The following is a 24,758-nucleotide window of genomic DNA, read 5'->3' as shown; positions in this document are numbered from 1 at the left end:
AAGCTTCAAGGACAAATTTCTTTTCTTTTCTTTTTTTTTTTTGAGACGGAGTTTCACTCTTGTTGCCCAGGCTGGAGTGCAATGACGCGATCTCAGTTCACCGCAACCTCCACCTCCCAGGTTTAAGCGATTCTCCTGCCTCAGCCTCCCAAGTAGCTGGGATTACAGGCATGTGCCACCACGCTTGGCTAATTTTGTATTTTTAGTAGAGACAGGGTTTCTCCGTGTTGGTCAGGCTGGTCTCAAACTCCGGACCTCAGGTGATCCGTCCGCCTGGGCCTCCAAAAGTGCTGGGATTACAGGCATGAGCCACCGCGCCCAGCCTGACAAATTTCTTTTCAAAGGCTTATTCCAGTTTCCTAAGGCTAGCATGAGATGTGTACATTTTCCAGGGACAAATTTATACTTCTGAATTGACTCAGGCAGCACAGGCTACATATCTCGTCACAGTCCATTTAGAAGCATTTGTGGTGAACAGTGGAGGGGCCTGACTGGTAGCACTCCCACTTGCTGATCCACATTGGCTGGAAGGTGGACAGTGAGGCCAGGATGGAGCTGCTGATCCACATGGAATACTTGTGCTCGGAGACAGCCACGATCTTGATCTTCATGGTTCTGGGTGCCAGGGCAGTGATCTCCTTCTACATTCTGTGTGTGATGCTCGGGTGCACGGCAGTGCTGCCAGAAAGCACCACATTGTTGTACAGGTCCTTGCAGATATCCACATCACACTTCATGATGGAGTTCAAGGTGGTCTCCTGGATGCAGCAAGATTCCATGCCCAGGAAGGAGGACTGGGACAGCGCCTCTGGACACCAGAACTACTCATTGCTGATGGTGACCACCAGGCTGTGGGACAGCTCGTAGCTCTTCTCCAGGGAGGAAGAGGACATGGCAGTGGTCATCTCCTGCTGCAAGTCCAAGGCAACATAGCACAGCTTTTCCTGGATGTCACGCACAATACCCCACTTCACTGTGGTGATGAAGCTGTAGCAGGCCCCATGAGGATCTTCACCAGGTAGTCGGCCAGGTCCTGGCCAGCCAGGGTCAAACACAGGATGACTAGGGGAGGGCGGCTGTATCCCTGGAGATGGGCAAGTGTGGGTGACCCTATCGCTTGAGTCCCCCATGGTGCCAATGGCGCTGACACAGGCATGCAGGGACAGGGTGACCTGAAAGGCCCTGTACCTGACTGGGGTATTGAAGGCCCCAAACATGATCTGAATCATCTTCTCTCTGTTGGCCTTGGGGTTCGGGGGCCTCGGTCAGCAGCACCAGGTGCTGCTCAGGGGCCACATGCAGCCCATTGTGGAAGGTATGGGGCCAGATCTTCCCCATGTGGTCCCAGTTGGTGACGAGGCCTGCTCCATGGGGTGCTTCAGAGTCAGGATGCTGCTTGCTCTGGGCCTCATCGCCCACATAGGAGTCCTAGCCCCTGCCCACCATCATGCCCTGGTGCCAGGGGTGCCTGACAATGGAAAGGAACGTGACTTGAGGGCATTGTCCCCAGCAAAGGCAGACTTGCACATGGCAAAGCTATTGTCAACAATGAGCAAGGTGATTTCTGCTTCCATTGTGATCTGTCAGGGGAATGATGGGACAATGTCAAGTGTGGTCTGGCAGCAGCCAGGGACACATTTAAATAATTTTTACCTAAAATTGTAATACATTATTCTATTTTGGTAAACGAAACAGTTAAATAACATTGTGAGTTTTAATACACTTTTCAGTTTTTCTATATTTTTCAACCACTTTAGTGTTCTGAAAAAAGTAACCATTTAAGAATATATTACAAAGTGTATGGGGCACACATTTTTTTTATTTGCCTCAGGAGCCAGTATGTTGAGACATGGCATTGTTGATTCAGCTGTGTGGGGCTTAACTATTGGAAAAGAGATTTTTATTTTTACTCTACGAGTTTGAGTGTAGTGTGGAAAATCATCTGCTAAAAGTATCCCCATTTTACAGCTGAAGACCCTATTGAGAAAGGCTAAGCAACTGCCCAAGGTCCCTAGCTCTGCTAGGTAGTTACCCTAGAGCTTGTGTTATTGGCCTCCATTCATGGTATTTATAGACTTGATTAGCTAATAATCAGGTATTATTTCTTGTATGTGGCTTTGTGTCTATTGATTGCATCCATTATATGTTAATATTTCATTCTTACAGAACATTTAATAAGGTTGAAATCTGAGTGGAAGAGACTTTATATACCATGGAGATAACTTAATCCATCCTGCAGTTCCCTAAGGAGCCAATAAAGGTGTCTAAGCCATAGAAGTTGTGTAATTAGATAGATAGATAGATAGATAGACAGACAGATAGAGATTTTTTTTTTTTGAGATGCAGCCTCAACTCTTGTCGCCCAGGCTGGAGTGCAATGGCATGATCTCAGCTCACTGCAACCTCCGGCTCCTAGGTTCAAGCGATCCTCCTGCCTCAGCCTCCCGAGTAGCTGGGATTACAGGCACCCACCATCATGGCCAGCTAATTTTTTTGTATTTTTGTAGAGACCATGTTGGCCAGGCTGGTCTCGAACTCCTAACCTCAGGTGATCCGCCCACCTCGGCCTCCCAAAGTGCTGGGATTACAGGCGTCAGCCACTGCGCCTGGCCTAGATATGTTTGAAAGAATAACGAGGGGCCAGTATAAAAGATACTGGAAACAGAGAAAGCAAGTTTTTTAGGGTTGCTGGATGAGGGCAAATGCATAATTAAATGACGAATGTGTTCATTAAGGCAGTGGTGGGAAGAACAAAAAGAAGAGGACATAAAAGAGTGATTGAGGTGATTGACAAAAGAAGGGACATAAAAGAGTGATTGACACTTGAGTATCCTTTGAGTTGGGTTGTTCCTAGCCATCCTTTCCAATCTCCCTTCCTAACTTAAGTAGGTTAAGGATTAAGGTTTCTTCCACTCTAGTTCTTGATTCACGTTCACTGGTAAATAACACCACGTTAGACTCTTTCAAAGTGCTATAATATTGATTTGATCCTCTCAAAAGAAGAGTACAGACAACCATTTTAGAATGACTGTTAAGGGTCTTAACTTTAAGGTTCAAAGGGCACACAACTCAGCTGTTCTGCAGTTGAACCCTGTGGGTAACAACACAGAGGCACTTCAGTCTGTTTGGCTGATGGGGCTGTGGAGAGAGCAGGATACACGTCTTCATGAAGTTTCAGTCCTGACAGGTTCTCATAAAGCCTCATTTCTTACCTCTCTTTAGGACCATTCTGAGAGAATACATGTAGAGGTCTTCAAATAAGGAAGGTCATCACCACTATCTTTGTTGCCATTATCATATCAATCTTCCCCAATAGTAACACAGGACTTTTCTTATAGCATCCAGACAAAACTGTGGTTTTTCACTTACTGATGCTTCCTAGAGCCTAGGAAAAGCATAGAGGACCTACCTGTCTATCCCTCTGTTCTTGACTGTTGATTCCATAGTTGATTCCTGCCTCCAGGGGAATGCTACAGATGCCTCCCTTCCCAATCAAGCAACAGGGACTAAGCAATTAAGAACAAATTTTCCTCTAAAGTTGTGTCGTATCACAGATTATTACCATCATCTGGCCTCTTCAAAAGAGAATGCATTTTCTTCTGTATGTAACCATGAATGTATATATGTCCAAATGGATTGGTTCATCTGTGTTGAACTTGGGAGAACCTTTAGTGATCTTCTATGGAATTCCCACATGTGCTTTTATTTGTGGGTTTGAGGTCCCAACAGGAAAAATAGAGAACTGATCACTATCCTGGATCTTCTCACACAAGTATGGGAACATCTGAACACTCACATTTAGAATGTTTGGGGATTTGAGTGGAAAAGGTATTGTTACTGGATAGAGTTGTTGAGGTTCTTGGTGTGTTGAACAAAGAATTGGACAAGGCCGGGCACAGTGACTCACACCTGTAATCCCAGCACTTTGGGAGGCCGAGGTGGGTGGATCATCTGAGGTCAGGAGTTTGAGACCAGCCTGGCCAACATGGCGAAACCCCATCTCTGCTAAAAATACAAAAATTAGCCAGGCGTGGCGGTGTGCGCCTGTAATCCCAGCTACCCAGGAGGCTGAGGCAGGAGAATCGCTGGAACCTGGGGGGGCAGAGGCTGCAGTGAGCCAAGATCGTGCCACTGCACTCCAGCCTGGGTGACAGAGCAAGACTCTGTCTCAAAAATAAAAAATAAAAAATAAATAATTGAACAAAGTAACAAAAGAACGGAGCACAGGAAGAGAGAAAGCACAGGTTTATTAAAGACAATTCGCAGAGTGGGAGTGGGCTCATGCAAGCGGCTCAAGAGCCTCCTCAATTAGGGTTTTTATTAAGCTAAAGGAACCTAGCAACACCCCTTGGTGCCCTGTAGAAGCCTCCAATTGGCTACACCATGAAGGATTGGCTGAAACGGAGACCCGACCAGCAGTCAATCAGGGGCTGAAGTGGCTTGTTATCATGGGAGTAAGGATGTGGCCTATATGCTGTACCTGCTGCTCTCCTGCCAAATGATAACAACCCTATGTTTAAAAACAGCTGGCCAGGTGCGCTGGCTCACACCTGTAATCCCAACACTTTGGGAGGCCAAGGCAGGTGGATCATGAGGTCAAGAGTTCGAGACCAATCTGGCCAACATAGTGAAAGCCTGTCACTACTAAAAATACAAAAATTAGCCGGGTGTGGTGATGGGTACTTGTAAAGCTACTCAGGAGGCTGAGGCAGGAGAACTGCTTGAACCCGGAAGGTGTCGGCCACCGTGCCCGGCCAGGAACTTGATAGATTCTAACATGCAAATAAAAGAGCAAAGGACCAAGAGTGGCCAAGACACTCTTGAAGAGTAAGGTGGGAGGATTTATTCTATCAACTATCTAGTCTTATTGAAACAGCCTCATTGTCTGGAATAACACCCAAGGTTCGTTGTCCCACGGCCACAGAGAACAAGAACAAGGACACACAAAGAATGAGGTTAAGAGTGGAAGTTTAATAGGCGAAAGAAAGAGAAGAGCTCTCTGCTACAGAGAGGGGTCCTGGAAAAATAGGTTCCAGTTCTGTGGTGAAATGCAGGGGGTTTTATAGATGAGCTGGTGAACAGGCGGTGTCTGATTTATGTAGGGTGCAAAAAACTGGTTATACCAGGTGTGCCATTTGCATAGGGCATGAATTTCTGGTAGCCCCCACCCTAATCTTCTATTATGCTGGCTGGTTCTCTGCCTGAGCTGTGCCATGTTGCCCATTTATCTATTACTGTACACATGGTAACAAAAAAAGGGAAGATGGAACCTCCATGGTGGACATGCCTGGCCCCCAGGTAGCCCTTTTCTATTGGCACAGCTGCCGGCATTCCCCATGCAAGCCTCTAGCTTCCTTATTTATGTTTGCAGCTTGATTTGTCAGGCTGCTCTTTGTTAGGAAAAAAATGATTCTTGGCCGGGCGCAGTGGCTCATGCCTGTAATCCCAGCACTTTGGGAGGCCAAGGCAGGCGGATCACAAGGTCAGGAGATTGAGACCATCCTGGCTAACGAGGAGAAACCCCGTCTCTACTAAAAATACAAAAATTAGCCAGGCATGGTGGCAGGAGCCTGTAGTCCCAGCTACTTGGGAGGCTGAGGCAGGAGAATGGTGTGAACCCGGGAGGCGGAGCTTGCAGTGAGCCAAGACCACGCCACTGCACTCCAGCCTGGGCAACAGAGCAAGACTCCGTCTCAAAAAAAAAAAAAAAATTCTTGGACTACTTTTTGTTAGACGGGAAAGCTCTGCTGAAGACTGTTGACCTCACTATCTGCCTAAGTAATTTCTTTCTACCTCCTGTATCATTATGACAAAGCTATAGTAATTACGATACTCTGGTATTGGTTGAAAATTAAACAAAATGATCGATAGAACAAATTAGAGGTCCTAGAAACAGACCCACACATATGCACGCTTGATATGACAGAGGGGGCATTGGAGATCGGGGGGAAAGGAATAGTCATTTAATGACTAGATCTGGGACTACTGATTATCAAATCAAAGTGAAAAATAAAACTGGGTCCCTATCTCACACCACATAAACGTCCCTATCTCACATCACACAAAATTCTATAGATAATTAAAACTAAATTAAAAAAAAAATCTCCGGCCAGGCACAGTGGCTCACGCTTGTAATCCCAGCACTTTGGGAGGCCGAGGCGGGCGGATCATGAGGTCAGGAGATCGAGACCACGGTGAAACCCCGTCTCTACTAAAAATACAAAAAAATTAGCCGGGTGTGGTGGTGGGCACCTGTAGTCCCAGCTACTCGGAGAGGCTGAGACAGGAGAATGGCGTGAACCCGGGAGGCGGAGCTTGCAGTGAGCCGAGATTGCGCCACCGCACTCCAGCCTGGGTGACAGAGCGAGACTCCATCTCAAAAAAAAAAAAAAAAAAAAAATCTCCTAGAGAAGTTTTTTTTTTTTTTTTTGGATTAGAGGTGTCTGCCACCACGCCCGGCTAATTTTTGTATGTTTAGTACAGACGGGGTTTCACCATCTTGGCCAGGCTGGTCTCGAACTCCTGACCTTAAGTGATCCACCTACTTTGGCCTCCCAAAGTGCTGGGATTACAGGTGTGAGCCACCGCACCTGGCCTAACTTTTGTATGTGGACTATCATGTTCTTATAAAACTATGCTTTCCTTGGTGTTTTTATTAACCTCTTTATTTGAGAAAATGAAACATACACTGTTACCTTTTTTGGTGATGAACATCTAGCTTCTTAATCTTAACTATTTGTTAACTGGAATCTACTTTCTGTTTCAATGCATTCTGCTGACCCTCTGGAATCCTGCTCAAATGAGGATCCATTATTTCTTAGGCTTTCTGCAAAGATAACATCCTGGAATTTCTTTTCATTGCATTCCTAGGTTGGGTCCTTTTTACTAGCTCACATGTTTCATTCTCTCCAGTGTATATCCTTAAATTTTTTTCAGAAAAATGTAGAAGTGAAATAAATGTGAGTTCTTGCATCTCTGAAATATCTATTTTACTCTTTCATGTATTTGTCTGGTATAGAATTATAGATTCAAACAACTTTCTGTTCCGACTTTGAAGGTACTGCTTCAATATCTTCTTGTATACCTTTTTGCTGATGACAAAACAGATGCCAATTCAATTCTCATTCTTGTTTAGGTAACCTCTGTTTTCCTTCTCTGGAAACTTTTAGGCTCTTCCTTTAATCTTTATTATTCTAAAATCTTGAAGGATTTGTCATAGGCATTTGAACCAGAGCAACTCCATCTTGAATAGGTGCTGAGACCTACTGGGCTGCACTTCCAGGAGGTTAGGCATTCTAAGTCACAGGATGAGACAGGAGGTCAGCAAAGATACTGGTCATAAAGACCTTGCTGATAAAACAGGTTGCGGTAAAGAAGCTGACTGAAACTCACCAAAACCAAGATGGTGACGAGAGTGACCTCTGGTTGTCCTCACGGTTCATTATACACTAATTATAATATATTAACATGCTTGGAGACACTCCCACCAGCACCATGACAGTTTACAAATATCATGCCAATGTCAGGGAGTTACCCTATATGGTCTAAAAGGGGGAGGAACGCTTAGTTCCGGGAAACTAACTTTCTAAAGTTAGTTTTAGTACTTTCTAAAGTACTAAACTCCTTTCCTGGAAAACTTGCGAATAATCTACCCCTTGTTTAGCATATAATGAAGACGTAACTATAAGTATCCTTAGTGGGGCAGCCCAAGCTGCTCTGCCTCTGGAGTAGCCAACTTTTATTCCTTTGCTTCTTAATAAACTCGCTTTCACTTTACTCTATGGACTGGTCCTGAATTCTTTCTTGCACAAGATCCAAGAACCCACTCTTGGGGTCTGGATCGGGACTCCTTTCCGGTAACAGGTTTCTGTGTAGGTATGTGTGTGTCTGTGTTTAAATTTGCTGTGTGTACAGATATGTGTGTATATATATATATATGTGTGTGTGTTTAAAATTTACTATGCTTGGTACATTTTCAATATAAAGACATGTATCTCTAAGTTACTGGAACTATTTGTTCTCCTATTTTTCTTTGCTTCCACTTTTTTCCTGATTTTTTTTTCTTAACTTCTATTAGCTAGTTAGTAGAGATCCTAGACTAACGTAATTTTTTCCAGTGATCTTTTGGGGAAGGATGTTTTTGTTTGTTATCCCAATACTATTAAATTTTTATTTTGACAATCGTTTTTAATTTCTAAGAGTTCTCTTATTTGCATTGTTCCTTTTCCATAGCAACCTATTCTTGACTTACGATGCAATATCCTCAAATCTCTTCATAGATACTATTTTTTTTAGTATATATAGATACATAAATTTTTTTCCAAAGTTTTCTCTGTTTCTTGTATAAGTTGTAATCCCTGGGAACAGCTCTCTTTGTTCAGTAAGGCCCTTTTTTACTTGCTGTTAGTTTTCTTCAAATGTCTAGTAAATCTGGGTTGAACATTTAAGAAGATTTGCATAAAAACAAAGGACTAGGGCCAGGCGCAATGGCTCATGCCCGTAATCTTAACACTTCGAGAGGCCCAGTCAGGAGGATTGCTTGAGGCCAGGAGTTTGAGACCAGCCTGGCCAACATAGTGAGACCTCGTCTCAACAAATAAATCAGCTGGGGCCAGGCGCAGTGGCTCATGCCTGTAATCCCAACACTTTGGGAGGCTGAGGTGGGTGGATGACCTGAGGTAAGGAGTTTGAGACCAGCCTGGCCAACATGGTGAAACGCTGTCTCTACTAAAAATACAAAAATTAGCTGGGTGTGATGGCATGTGCCTGTAATCCCAGCTACTCAGGAGGCTGACACAGGAGAATTGCTTGAACCCGGGAGGCAGAGGTTGCAGTGAGCCGAGATTGTGCCACTGCATTCCAGCCTGGGTGACAGAGGGAGTCTCTGTCTTAAAAAAAAAAAAAAAAACTAGCTGGGCATGGTGGTACGTACCTGTAGTCCCAGCTACTCAGCAGGCTGAGGCAGGAGGATTGCTTGAGCCCAGGAGTTTGAGGCTGCAGTGAGCTATGATCACACTACTGCGTTCTAGCCTGGGTGACAGAATGAAACCCTGTATCTAAAAATAAATAAATAAATGACTAGGTAGCTGCTGAGTTTCATCTGTTGCTGTGGGTTCAATTTTCATAGCTGACTTCTCTCTGGAATAGGAGGGATAATGTGAACTTTGTATATATATAGTGGATGTGTCAACTGGGAGGCTTCTTTTTAGGGTACACAGGCAGAAGGCAGAAAGGAGGGCCCTTCCAACTGCCAAAATGAGAAGAGCTTACCTACACTAGAAACTGGATTGTTCCCAAGGCAGATCATTTTCTTTAGGGAAGAGTGACTCCTTCAATTTTGGTTTTTAGTTTAGTTTTCCTTTAGTGACTGCTGCAGCTAGCCACTTTCTATATAAGATTGGAGTAGGGAGAGTCACAGCATCAACTGGCACAAAGTGGTTTGATAGACTGTCTTTCAACTACCCCTTTGATATCAGTCCTATTTCCACTCTGCTTCTGCTCTTAGTCTGGAGCCTCTTAAAGGCATTCTTGGGAAAGATTTCACATTTGCTAAATTCTCATTTGCACACGTTCCAGGTGATAGTTTTCTTTAGTCTATCTGCTAATAAGTTCCCATCCCATTGCTACTGTGGGAAAAACAATCAGCCCAGGATCCAGTTAAGAATCCCAGTGCAGGCCGGATGCAGTGGCTTATGCCTGTAATCCCAGCACTTTGGGAGGCCAAGGCGGGCGGATCGCTCGAGGCCAGGAGTTCAAGACCAGCCTGGCCAACATGGCGAAACCCCGTCTCTACTAAAAATACAAAAAATTAGCCAGGGATGGTGGTGCATGCCTGTAGTCCCAGACACTCAGGAGGCTGAGGCAGGAGAATCGCTTGAACCCAGGAGGCAGAGGTTGCAGTGAGGTGAGATCGCACCACTGCACTCTAGCCTGGGTGACAAAGAAAGACTCCTGTCTCAAAAAAAAAAAAAAATACCAATGTAGGCCAGGTGTGGTGGCTCATGCTTGTAATCCCAGTACTTTGGGAGGCTGAGGTAGGAGGACTGCTTGAGCCCAGGAGTTTGAGACCAGCCTTGACAACATAGTGAGACCCACCCCCGCCATCTCCACCAAAAACATAAAAAATAAAATTAGCCTGGTGTGGTGGTGCACATCTGTGGTCCTAGCTGCTCAGGAGGCTGAGGTGGGAGGGTCACTTGAACCAGAGAGGCTGAGGCTGCAGTGTACTATGATCATGCCACTGCACTCCAGCCTGGGTGACAGAGACCCTGTCTCAATACAAAAGAATCCCAGGGCACATCTCAGACAGCAGAGGGATAGGGTACCTCCAGAAATAACTCTGATCAATAGACTTCATAACAGGTTAATTTATATGTTAAAGTTACTGATGGTCTGTGTTAAAAATGATTTAACTCCTTCCCTGTGTTATAAGTAAATGGTCATCTAGTTACCCAAATTTCCAAGATTTTCCTTCCAGAGGAAAATGAATTCATTAAGATGTTCAAATACTAGGCCGGGCGCAGTGGCTCATGCCTGTAATCCCAGCACTTTGGGAGGCCAAGGCGGGCGGATCACGAGGTCAGGAGATTGAGACCATCCTGGCTAACAGGGTGAAACCCCGTCTCTACTAAAAATACAAAAAAATTAGCCAGGCGTGGTGGCGGGCGCCTGTAGTCCCAGCTACTTGGGAGACTGAGGCAGGAGAATGGCGTGAACCCGGGAGGCAGAGCTTGCAGTGAGCCGAGATCGCACCACTGCACTCCAGCCTGGGCGAAAAAGCGAGACCCTGTCTCAAAAAAAAAAAAAAAAGTTCAAATACTAATATTTGTCAACTAAAAATTAAATTTAAAAAAGATGTTCATAGATTCCAAATCTCCTCTCCCTTCTAGTTATATTTATTGATAACATTTCATTTATATTCTGGAAGTTTCATGCCTTTCTTGTCAAATTGGTTAATTTAAATCAATATATCAAAATAAAATATCTAAATACTACAAATCTTGAGCTTCTTAACCTAAAAATGCTGAAGGCTGGACCTCATCTTTTGGTAGATAAACTACCTGCTCTGTTGGGCACTGGTTTGAGAGGTCTGCCTGGCATTCACTAGCCGCACATGTTATGTCAGAGATATGACATGTGCACTTATTATGTGCCTGTCAGAGACAGTGGGGTTCTATAGAATACTACATGAATATTACAAGTGAGTAGCAATATTAAAATAAGTTTTAAAAATAATGTTGAATGAATAAACAAGTGAATAAAATTGTTCACATATAAAATGAACAGATGAACCTTAAAGTAGTTGGTGTTAACTTAATGGTGTTGTGGGTAGAAAATTTTATAATACTTTAATTCTGATTTAGTAACAAAGGAGTATTTTTACACAAAAGGAAAACTCTACAAACCAGCAAGTCTTCTTGGAAAGATAAGAAAAACTTACGCCAGGTGCGGTGGCTCACACCTGTAATCCCAGCACTTTGGGAGGCCAAGATGGGTGGATCACTTGACATCGGGAGTTTGAGACCAGCCTGACCAACATGGAGAAACTCCATCTCTACTAAAAATACAAAATTAGCCGGGTGTGGTGGCGCGCGCCTGTAATCCCAGGACTCAGGAAGACTGAGGCAGGAGAATCGCTTGAACTCGGGAGGCCGAGGTTGCGGTGAGCCGAGATCGTGCCACGCACTCCAGCCTGGGCAACAAGAGCGAAACTCCGTCTCAAAAAAAAAAATAAAAAGAAAAGAAAAACTTACATTATAATGATTATAATGAAGATAAAAAATTTCCTCAGAATTCCAATAGAAAAAAATGAATCATTTAGAATTCAACTTTTACTAAATCCATACAGATTCCAGCTTTCTCATCCATTAAGTGAATCCCTACACAGTAAATACCATCTAGAAGGAAAGCCACAGAATACATAGTTCAGGACCAGCCGGGCGCAGTGGCTCACACCTGTAATCCCAGTACTTTGGGAGGCTGAGGCGGGCAGCTCACGAGTTCAGAAGATTGAGGCCATCCTGGCTAACACGGTGAAACCGTCTCTACTAAAAATACAAAAACAAAATTAGCCGGGCGTGATGGTGGTGCCTGTAGTCCCAGCTACTCAGGAGGCTAAGGCGGGAGAATGGCATGAACCCAGGAGGCGGATCTTGAAGTGATCTGAGATCATGTCACCGCACTCCAGCCTGGGAGACAGAGCAAGACTCCGTCTCAAAAAAAAAAAAAAAAAAAAAAAAAAAAATACATACTCCAGGACCTCCATTTTACAGTAAGGATGACTCAGCCTCATCTAGAAACCTCACTCCATAATCTTCTGCAAAATTAGCACCAAATTCAGGCAGACCAGGTTTTTGTTGCTAGGGAGAACAGTTGCCAGAGAAACACGCTAGAGGGTAAACACCGATAGATATATAAAAAGCATCAATGTAGTCTGTATTTATTACTTTCACCTGCATTTCTAACCCATCTGTCATGGTCTATTATTATTACCTCCCTTTTATTTCTCATAAGACTCTCAGACCCCATGAAGAATGCTAATAACAAAACTGTACATCTTAGTTAGCTTAGACTGCTATAACAAAGTACTATGTACTGGGTGTCTTAAACGACAGACATTTATTTCTCACAGTTCTGGAGGCTGAGAAGTTCAAGATCAAGGTGCTGGCAGATGTGGTTCCTGGTGAGGGTCCTCTTCCCGGTTTGCTGATGGCCTCCTCCTTGCTGTGTGCTTGCATGGCGGGGAGAGAGAGAGAGAGAGAAGCAAGTTCTCTGGTGTCTCTTAAGGGCACTAAAACTATTATGAGACCCCACCTTTATGATCTCATCTAAACATAATGACCTCCCAAAGGTTTCATCTTCATATACCATCAAATTGGGGGTTAGGGCTTTGACACATGAATTTGGGGGGTCACAATTCATTGCATAGCATTGTACCTATTCAGCAGTATCCCTTTGAGAGTTATGTCCCAGCACTGTGTCATGTTTTTACATGCAGAGGTTGACTTAGTCCTCATTATATAGCTGAGGGAACTGGGTCTAGTTCATTAACTACACTAAGGTTATAATCAGTAAGTTGTCACAGAGCTAGGATTTGAGCCCAGGCAGTCTGACTGTAAATCCCCAAATCCTAATTCCCTCCCTATATTGTCTCAACCACAGGAAAAATCACTTTGAAACCTGATTAACTGAGTTCAGGAGTTGTCACACTTTTATGGACTGGGTATAGAAGTACTCCAAATATTAATTAAACTTTTGATAACTGCTTATAAGAAGATAAACCAGACAGACAATAAATGTTCACAATAGAAAGAGCTAAAAACAAAACTTTGGAGAATATGGACAGCCAGTTTGAAAGGAGTAATTTCTTGAATGCTGATCACATGAGACATGACTCATCAGAAGCAACCACAGGTGTTAACTGATCAAACTGGCTAAGGATTTAGAAAGTTCTAGTGAGGGCCAAGGGAAGTGGCATTGTCCAACACTGCTGGTGAATATGCATTTGCACTTTTTCTGAAGAGGAAATTTGAAAATAGGTATGTGAAGTTTCAAAAAAATTTATTCTTTTAACTAAATAAGTTAAACCTGGGTACTAATTCTAAGGACGTCAAGATGTGTGCAAAATTTTATGTACCAGGCTAGTCATTATATTACTTCAAAAATAGATTTATATATATTCTGATTATTAAAAACATGCTACTTATAAAAGAGTCAAGAAGACACAGAGATGTCCACAGAAATAAAAACAAAGAACTTAGGATTTTATCTCTTAGAACTTGCCATTGTTACAACTGGACTCTCCTACCCCTTAGTCATGTATATATATCTAATTTGTACTTTTATAACTCATTGCTTTTAAAAATGCACTTCTCTTACCTAGTTATTGATGCTCAAAATACAAATATATGCTTCCATCTTTTTTTTTTTTTTTTTGAGAAGGAGTTTCACCCTTGTTGCCCAGGCTGGAGTGCAATGGTGTGATCTCAGCTCACCGCAACCTCTGCCTCCTGCCTTCAAGCAATTTTCCTGCCTCGGCCTCCCAAGTAGCTGGGATTACAGGCATGCACCACCATGCCTGGCTAATTTTTTGTATTTTTAGTAAGGATGGGGTTTCTCCATGTTGGCCAGGCTGGTCTCAAACTCCCGACCTCAAGTGATCTGCCCACCTCGGCCTCCCAAAGTGCTGGGATTACAGGTGTGAGCCACCATGGCTGGCCTTTTTTTTTTTTTTTTTTTTTTTTTGAGAGGGAGTCTCGCTCTGTCACCCAGGCTGGAGTGCAATGGCATGATCTCGGCTCACTGCAACCTCTGCCTCCCGGGTTCAAGCGAGTCTCCTGTCTCAGCCTCCTAAGTAGCTAGGATTACAGGTGCACAACGCCACGCTGGGCTAATATTTTGTATTTTTAGTAGAGATGGGGTTTCACCATGTTCCCCTAGGGTGGTCTCGAACTTCTGAGCTCAGGCAATCCACCTGCCTTGGCCTCCCAAAGTGCTAGGATTACAGGTGTGAGCCACTGTGCCCGGCTGCTCGCATCATTTTATTTTATTTATTTTTTTGAGACAGAGTTTCACTTTTGTTGCCCAGGCTGGAGTGCAACGGCACAATCTCGGCTCACCGCAACCTCTGCCTCCCGGGTTCAAGCAATTTTCCTGCCTCAGCCTCCCGAGTAGCTGGGATTACAGGCATGCGTCACCACCCCTGGCTAATTTTGTATTTTTAGTAGAGATGGTGTTTCTCCATGTTGGTCAGGCTGGTCTCGAACTCCTGACCTTGGTGATCCACCTGCCTTGGCCTCCCAAAGTGCTGGGATTACAGGCGTGAGCCACCGCGCCCAGCCTGCTTGCATCATTTTAAATGAATGCCTAGTATTCTACTGTATGAATAGACCATAATTTAATCAGTGAACTTTTTTTTTTTTTTTTGAGACAGTCTCACTCTGACTCCCAGGCTGGAGTGCAGTGGCGTGATCTAGGCTCACTGCAACCTCCAACTCCTGGGTTCAAGCATTCTCCCTGCCTCAGCATCCCGAGTAGCTGGGATTACAGGCGCCCAACACCACACCTGGCTAATTTTTGTATTTTTAGTAGAGATGGAGTTTCACCATCTTGGCCAGGCTGGTCTTGAACTCCTGAGCTCAGGCAATCTGCCCTACCTCGGCCTCCCAAAGTGCTGGCATTACAGGCATGAACCACCACACCTGGCTAATTTTTGTATTTTTAGTAGAGATGGGGTTTCACCATGTTGGCCAGGCTGGTCTTGAACTACTGAGCTCAGGCAATCTGCCCTACCTTGGCCTCCCAAAGTGCTGAGATTACAGGTGTGAGCCACAGCTCCCAACTAGTGAACACTTGATGAGCTTGTTTTTGCCTTGTTAGAATTGAAAACTTGATTTATCATCTCACCCTCCTAAGATTTCATTAAAATCATACTTAAGAAATAAAAAGAGACATAAAGATATAAATAAGAGAATGGGAAAAGAAACATAAAGATCTAAACAAGAGAATGGGGAAAAGATCATTTAGTAGATCAGAGATTTCAAAGAAATTTTGGAAGATAGCTGATGAAGGAATGATAACTGATGGGGGGGAAGCAGAAGAAACTGCGGAGGGTGGGAGATATAGCCCAGGAAAAAACATTTCACACTACGGAATGCTAGAAGGTTCCAGAAACAGGAAATATCAGAGACAACTGAGTACAGGAATGAGATATAAGGCCAAGATTCCACATATGAAACAGTTTTCCTTCCCTTCCACCTCTGCATGCAGAATGCCTTATAGCTAAGAATCTACCCCCAGGGTGAGGGTGTGATAGGAGGAACAGAGACCATCCACAACTTCCCATACATTCACACATCATGCTGAAACGTTATTCTGTAAATAATCTAAGGGCTCCATAGAAAATCCCCTGCATTCTACCCATTACAGTAAAATATCAGCATTCCTGTCCCATCATCTTGGCCAGCAGACAAGTTCCACACAAGAGAGCTCATAATCCACTTATTACTTCATTAAAAAATATAAACAGTCAAGACCCCCCCCCCACTCCAAACATTTGAGGAATACTTCCCATGTGAAATAAAGATGGGTGAGATCACGCCACTGCACTCCACCCTGGGCAACAGAGCAAGACTTTGTCTCAAAAAAAAAAAAAAAAAAAAGAAAGACAAAAAAGCTTAACAAACTGAAATAATTTTTCTTAAATCCAGAAGAAAAGTGAGGTCACAGGGCAAACCACTATCCCCAAAATTGGAGAGGCAGACAGGTATGTACAAAAGTCACAAGCTACCCAGAGCAGAAATCTCCAAAGGAACCAATGCCAGGGCAGAAAAATATGAATTGTAATTGAATTGCCAGAGGCTAGGTGTAGACAAGTCTGAAAGTCAAAAATTCCAGGAGAAACCAGAAACAGGGGAGGGAGAACCCAAGCTTCTGTGAGTTTTACCTCCAAGAGTTTGACCAGGTTCTCACAATAAATATTAGGGAAAAATCTTGTGATGCTTCTAGCAGGAGAAGAAGAAAAAGAACCATTTTGAAACATGCCAGAGCATGCTGTTCTTAACAAAGTCTGCCCTCGGGAGAAATATTTAATCAGAGCCTAAATTGCTGGAGTTTTATCAGAGCCTAACTGGCCTGGGAGAAGGGAAAAATGCCCAACTCCAGCCCACTCTGGCCATCTTGTCCCACCTAAGGGGGAAGAAAAAAACTGAGAAGCATTTGTAAAGTTCACATTCCAGAAGCACATGCTCACTAAAAGACTGAGACCTAATCATAGGGTTCATAGAGGAATACTTCCCCTCTCCCCACACCTTACCCCCACATTACTAAAGGCCTATTTGCAGCAGTTCCTTTTAGCCGGTACATCCTGTCTAGCTATGAAGAAAAAATTACAAGGCAAACTAAAAGGCAAAACACACATTTTGAAAAGACAGAGCAAGCATCAGAACCAGACATAGCAGGAATGTTGGAATTACTAGACAAGAAATTTTAAACAACTTTGATTAATATACTAACAGCTTTAATGGGTAAAGTAGACAGCACGCAAGAACAGATGGTCAGTGTAAACAGAGAGATGGAAATCCTTAGAAAGAACCAAAAAGACGCTGGGAGCAGTGGCTTACACCTATAATCCTAACACTTTGGGAGGCCGAAGTGCGGCAGATTGCCTGAGCTCAGGAGTTCGAGACCAGTCTGGGCAACATGGTGAAACCCTGTCTCTACTAAAAATACAAAAAAATTAGCTGGGGGTGGTGGTGCCTGCCTGTAGTCCCAGCTTCTTGTGAGGCTGAGGCATGAGAATCTCTTGAACCCAGACCCGGGAAACAGAAGTTGCAGTGAGCCAAGATCATGCCACTGCATTCCAGCCTGGGTAACAGAGTGAGGCTCTATCTCCAAAATAAATAAATAAACAAAATAAAATAAAAACAAAAAAGAACCAAAAAAATGCAAGAGATAAAAAACACTGTGAATAGAAAATGAAGAAATGTCTTCGATGGGCTAATAGACTGGACATAGTGAGGAAAGATATGATATATGATGATATATCAACAGAAACCTTTTTCCTTTTTTTTTTTTTTTTTTTTTGAGATGGAGTCTCACTTCATTGCCTGAGCTGGAGTGAAGCGGCGTGATCTCAGCTCACTGCAACCTCCACCTCCCAGGTTCAAGCAATTCTCCTGCGTCAGCTTCCCGATTAGCCGGGACTACAGGAGCATGATGCCACGCCCGGCTAATTTTTTGTATTTTTAGTAGAGATGGGGTTTCACCATGTTGCCCAGGCTGGGACTACAGGCATACACCCCATGCCCGGTTAATTTTTTGAATTTTAGTAGAGACAGGATTTCACTGTGTTTCCCAGGCTGATCTTGAACTCCTGAGCTCAGGCAATCCACCTGCCTTGGCCTCTCAAAGGGTTGGGATTACAGGCGTTAAGTCACCATGTCCAGCCAATAGGAAGCTTTCAAACTGGCAATAAAAGAGAACAAAGACAAAAACAAAAAACAAAAAACAAAAAACCAGAAGAGACTATCCAAAAACTAGGGAACAACTACAGAAGATATAACATATGCATATCATGAATACCAGAAGAAGAAAAAAGAAAAGAATAGAATAAATTATTCATATTGTTTGAAAGAATAATGACTTGAGAGTTTCTCCAAATTAATGTCAGATACCAAACTACTGATCCAGGAAGCTCAGAGAACACTAAGCAGATAAATAGAAAAAACAAAAACAGAAAACTGCAACCAGGCATATAATTTTCAAACTACAGAAAATCAAAGATAAAGAAAAAAATCCTGAAAGAAACTAGAGGGGGCTGGGTGCAGTGGCTCACGCCTGTAATCTTAGCACTTTGGGAGGCCGAGGTGGGTGGATCATCTGAGGTCAAGAGTTCAAGACCAGCCTGGCCAACATGTTGAAACCCTGTCTCTATTAAAAATACAAAAAATTAGCCAGGCATGGTGGCAGGCGCCTATAATCCAAACTACCTGAGAGGCTGAGGCAGGAGAATCGCTTGAACCTGGGAGGTGGAGGTTGCAGTGAGCCAAGACCGTGCCACTGCCCTCTAGCCTGGGCGACAGAGTGAGATTCCATCTCCAAAAAAAAAAAGTAAAAAAAGAAGTATAAGTGATATGGTAACAAGTGAATAAAAATGGGATTCCATACAAGGCTCAGTTAAAGCCACAAAAAGGGCCGGGCATGGTGGTTCATGCCCATAATCCCAGCACTTTGGGAGGCCAAGGCAGGTGGATCATCTGAGGTCAGGAGTTTGAGACCAGTCTGGCCAACATGACAAAACCCTGTCTCCACTAAACATACAAAAATTAGCCGGGCGTCATGGTATGTGCCTGTAGTCCCAGCTACTTGGGAGGCTGAGGCAGGAGAATCACTTGAACCTGGGGAGGTGGAGATTGCGGTGAGCTGAGATTGGGCCACTGCACTCCAGCCTGGGCGACAGAGCAAGACTTTGTCTCAAAAAAAAAAAAAAAAAAGCCACGAAAGGCAGAAAAAAAGTAGAAGACAAAAATAGTTATAAAGAACAAGGGCAGCCAGGCGTGGTGGCTCACACTTATAATCCCAGCACTTTGGGAGGCCGAGGTGGGTGGATCACCTGAGGTCAGGAGTTCGAGACCAGCTTGGACAACATGGCGAAACCCCATCTCTCCTAAAAATACAAAAATTAGCCAGGCGTGGTGGTATGTGCCTGTAATCCCAGCTATTTGGGAGGCTGAGACAGGAGAATTGCTTGAACCCAGGAGGCGGAGGTTGCAGTGAGCCAAGATCATGTCACTGCAGACTGCAGTCTGGGCGACAGAGCTAGACTCCATCTCAAAAAAAAAAAAAAAAAAAGAAGGGCAACAAATAGAAAACAGTAACAAATATGATAGATATTAATTCAACTATATCACTGTGAGGCCGGGCATGGTGGCTCATGCCTGTAATCTCAGCACTTTGGGAGGCTAAGGCAAGTGGAACACTTGAGCCCAGGAGTTTGAGACCAGCCTGGACCACATGGCAAAACCCTGTCTCTACTAAATAAATACAAAAAATTAGTGGGGCTTAGTGTGCCTGTAGTCCCAGCTATTTGGGAGGCTGAGGTGGCAGAAATCACCTGAGCCCAGGAAGTCAAGGGTACAGGGAGCCAAGATCATGTCACTGCACTCCAGCCTGGGCAATGGGAGTAAGACACTGTCTCAAAAAAGAATAATAATAATCACGTTGAATATCAGTGGTTTAAATGCACCTAAAAGACAAAGATTGTCAGAGTAAATTAAAAAAAAAAAGATCCAACTATATATTGTGTACAAAATAACACACTTTAAAGACAAATATAGATTAAGAGGAAATGTGTAAAAAAGAAAGATACACCATGTTAACACTAATCAAAAGAAAGCAGTGGGATGTTCAGGCAGTCCATGTCAAGTAAAAAAAATAAATAAATAAAAGAAAGAGGCCAGGTGCAGTGGCTCACGCCTGTAATCCCAGCACTTTGGGAGGCCGAGGCGGGCAGATCACGAGGTCAGGAGATCGAGACCACCCTGGCTAACACAGTGAAACCCCGTCTCTACTAAACAAAATACAAAAAATTAGCCGGGCATGGTGGCAGGCGCCTGTAGTCCCAGCTACTCAGGAGGCTGAGGCAGCGGAATGGCATGAACCTGGGAGGCAGAGCTTGTAGTGAGCCGAGATCATGCCACTGCACTCCAGCCTGGGTGACAGAGCGAGACTCCGTCTCAAAAAAAAAAAAAACAAAAAAAAAAAACAAAAAACAAAAAGAGAAAGAAAGAAAGCAGGAATAGCTATATTAATTTCAGACAGAGCAGAATTCAATGAAGGAAAAGTTATCAGGGATAGGCCAGCCACAGTGGGTCAGGCCTGTAATCTCAGCACTTTGGGAAGACAAGGCAGGTGAGTCACTTGAGCTCAGGAGTTCAAGATCAGCCTGGGCAACATGGCAAAACCCTGTCTCTACTAAAAATACAAAAATTAGCTGAGCATGGTGGCGCACGCCTGTGGTGCCAGCTACTCAAGAGGCTGAGGTAGGGGGATCACCAGACCCCAGAAGTCAAGGCTGTAGTGAGCCATGAGCTGTGATTGCACCACTGCATTCCAGCCTGAGCAATAAAGTAAGACATAGTCAAAAAAAAAAAAAAAAAAAAAAAAAAAAAAAAAAAAAAAAAAAAAGAGTTATCAGGGATAAAGAGAAGCATTATGTAATGATTAAGAAGTTATTTCTCCAAGAAGACATAACAGTCCTTAAAGTGTATGTGACTAGCAACATAATATCAAAATATGTGAGGTAAAAACTGATAGAACTGTAAAGAAAAACAGATGAATCCACTGTCATAGTTGGAGATTTCAACATATCGCTATCAGAAATAGACAGATCCAGCAGGAAGAAAATCAGTAAAGACACAGTTGAACTCAACAACACCATCAATCAACTGGATAATATTGACATCTGTAGACAACTTCATTTAACAACAGCAAAATACACATTTTTCTTAAGCTCATTGGGAACATTCACCAGGAGAGACTACATTTTGGGCCATAAAATACACTTTAACCCACTTAGGAGAACAGAAATTATACAATGTCTGCTCTCAGACAACAATGGAATTTAACTAGAAATCAATAATGGAAAAATAACTTAGAAATCTCAAAATATTTGGAGATTAAACAATATATTTCTAATTTACATATGAGCCAAAGAAGAAATTTCAAGAGAAATTTTAAAATATTTTGAATTAAATGAAAGTTAAAACATAATCAAAATTTGTGGGAAGCAGTTAAAACAGTGATTAGAGGGAAATTAACACCACTGAATGCATATATTAGACAAAATGAAAGATCTAAAATCAATTTTAGCTTTCACCTTAGGAAAACAGAAAAAGAAGAGTTAATTAAATACAAAGTAAGTAGAAGAAAACAAATAATAAAAATTAGAGCAGAAATCAGTGAAATTTAAAACAGAAAATAGAGAAAAATCATTGAAACCAAAAAGCTTGTTTTTGAAAAAAAGCAATAAAAGCAAAACACTTCTAGTAATCTAACTACAAAAAAAATTGAGAAGGCATAAATTACTAATATTAGAATTGAAAGAGGGGAACGTCATTACAGATCCCATGAAGATTAAAAGGGTGATAAAAACTCTATGCCCAAAAACAAAAACAAGAAAAAAACTCTACGCTCATAAATTTGGTAGCCTAAATGAAATGGACCAATTTCTTGAAAGACACAATCTGGCAAAACTTACACAAGAAGAAACAATCTGAATAGGCCTATATCTATTTTTAAAATGGAATCAATAATTGATAACTTTCAGAAACAGAAAGTACCAGGTCCAAATGGTCTAACTGGTGAATTCTATGAAACATTTAAGGAAGAAATTATGCAAATTATCTACAGTCTCTTTCAAAAGATAGAAGTAGAGAGAATCTTTCGTAACTAATTTTTTTTTTTGAGATGGATTTTCGCTCTTGTCACCCAGGTTGGAGTGCAATGGTGCCATCTCAGCTCACTGCAACCTCCACCTCCCGGGATCAAGCGATTCTCCTGCCTCAGCCTCCCAAGTAGCTGGGATTACAGGCACGCAACATCACGCCCGGCTAATATTTTTGTATTTTTAGTAGAGATGGGGTTTCACCATGTCAGTCAGGCTGGTCTCAAACTCTTGACCTCAAGTGATCCACCCGCCTCAGCCTCCAAAAGTGCTGGGATTACAGGTGTGACCCACTGTGCCTGGCTTTCCTAATTCTAGGTGGCCAACATCACCCTAATACCAAAACCAGACAAAGAAAAGAAAATGACAGGCCAACATCTCTCATAAACATAGATGCAAAAATCTTCAATAAAACATTAGCAAATTTAATCCAACAATGTAGAAAAAGAATTATACACTTTTACTGTATTAGTCTGTTTTCACACTGCTGTTAAAGACATACCTGAGACTGGGAAGAAAAAGAGGTTTAATTGGACTTACAGTTCCACATGGCTGGGGAGGCCTCAGAATCATGGCAGGAGGCGAAAGGCACTTCTTATATGGCAGCAGCAAGAGAAAATGAGGAAGATGCAAAAGCAGAAACCCCTGATAAAACCATCAGATCTCATGAGAGTTATTCACTACCATGAGAACAGTATGGGGGAACCAACATGATTCAAATTATCTCCCACCGGGTCCCTCCCACAACACGTGGGAATTATGGGAATACAATTCAAGATGAAATTTGGGTGGGGACACAGAGCCAAACCATATCAATCACCAAGTGGGATTTATCCCAGGTCTGGAAAGCTAGTTCAACATTCAAACATCAATGAAGGTAACCCATCATCACATCAACAAGCTAAAGAAAAAAAATCCCATAATCATGACTATAGATGCAGAAACAGTATTTCACAAAATCCCAAACCCACTTGTGATTAATGACTTTAAACACAATATAAATTATCATAATTGATCCCAGAAAAAGTAGAGAAGTTGAATAGTCCAATTACCACAGAAGAGAGTAGACTACATGGTTTAAAACACACCATATAATACTATATAATAATTTCATAACTGAGTTCTGCATCCTTAAAAGAGCAGATCATTCTAAAGTTAAATTATTTCAGACCATAGGCAAATATGAAATACAAATAAATTTAAGAAATCTAGTATAACTTTAAGTATCAATAGCTGATTAATATAGTACAAAAACCTCCTATGTACCAATATCACTCATTCTAAATAAACATCCTAAATAAATAATGAAACCTAATAGTGTGTCAAAATAATAATATACTTTGACCAAATAGAGTTATTTGGAAAGATCCTATTAGTATAATATTAATATTTTATAGGCACTATATCAAATTTTTATTAATTTGCAATAGACTGATATCTTTAGAATACTAAAATTTTCCATCCTGGAACATGAAATATCCATTTACTTAAGTCTTTAATATTTTTCAATGATATTTCATATTTTCCCATAAGTCTCATACATCTTTTATCAGTGTAGTCATAGGTACTTCATTTGGCACCTTTGGATGAGTTCCCTTTTTTCTATTTCATTACTGGTATATACAAAAAATGTAAGTTATGACGTTAATTTATTTAGCCACCTTGCTGCACCATCTAGTAGGTTGTCCTTGCATTCTATTTTCTAGAAAGAAAATTACATTTTCTGAAAATAGTATTTTCATTTCTCCCTTTCCTAATGTTTTTGCCTTTTGCTTGTTTTATTGTATCGGCTAGAAAATCCAGCATCATGTTGAACATTAGCAGTAAAAGTATTCTCATTTTTCCTAAAATTAATGGGAATGCTTCTGTTTATTTAGTATGATGGTTATTATAGCTTTCTGATAAGTGTCCTTTATCAAGTTGCTATTCATTCCCCATTTGCTTAAAGATTTTTCTTTTAAGTCAAAGTAGCTATTGAATTTTTCAAAAATATTGTTATTGAGATAATCACGTAGCTTTAAACCTCTGAACTATTAATACAATATTTATAGTAACAGGTTTCCTAATGTTAAATCATTTCTGAGATAAACCTTTTCTTGTTCCCGATAGAACTTTATTTTAGAGCTTTGTATCTACGTTGAGTTTGGCTTTTAGTTTTCTCGTGTTTTTTGTCACGTTTTGGTATTACAGGGATACTAATGCTATGAAATGAGTTGAAGAACTTTCTCTCCCCACTCAACTCACCATGCTATAATACAATTTCCAGCACAAAAAAAAATGGACAAGTGAATGTTACGTAGCTCCATGGCAGCATTCCAGGCAGAGGAGACAGGATGAGCAGAGACACTAGGATGAAAACAGCACGTTATGCTCAGATGATACGATTTAAGACTTCTTAAGCTGGAGCAAGAAATGCAAAGCAGGCTTGGCCCAAACTGGTAAATTAATCTTCAAAGCACAACTAAGTTGCTGAAACATGCTGATTTGCTCCTAATTTTATATAAAGAATAGGCTCCAAACTCTTCAGCATGCAGTGAAGATCTTTCCTGCTTTAACCTAATTTATTTTACAGTTCAACCCGTGCTTCCTGTCTGTGACATTTCTTTTGCCCAGAATGCTGTCTCTGACAGTCTACGATGGCACGTTCAAATCTTACCCACCATGTATTTTTTATTTATTTATTTAGAGACCAAGTCTTGCTCTGCTGTCCAGGCTGGAGCGTGGTGGCATGATATCGGCTCACTGCAACCTCCCAGGTTCAAGCGATTCTCCTGCCTCAGCCTCCCAAGTAGCTGGGACTGCAGGCACCTGTCAC

The 24,758-nt window shown here is 42.2% G+C and overlaps 1 pseudogene; it reads right to left on the bottom strand.

The window, feature by feature from the left end:
* Positions 1-280: 280 nt before the first annotated feature.
* On the bottom strand, positions 281-3,205 carry LOC115835578 (annotated as a pseudogene).
* Between the last annotated feature and the right edge of the window lie 21,553 nt (positions 3,206-24,758).

This window comes from Nomascus leucogenys, chromosome 6 (assembly GCF_006542625.1).
Source record: "Nomascus leucogenys isolate Asia chromosome 6, Asia_NLE_v1, whole genome shotgun sequence".
NCBI classification, from domain to species: domain Eukaryota; kingdom Metazoa; phylum Chordata; class Mammalia; order Primates; family Hylobatidae; genus Nomascus; species Nomascus leucogenys.
The sequence above is the reverse complement of the archived record's forward strand: the minus strand, read 5'-3'. Positions and strand labels throughout refer to the sequence as shown.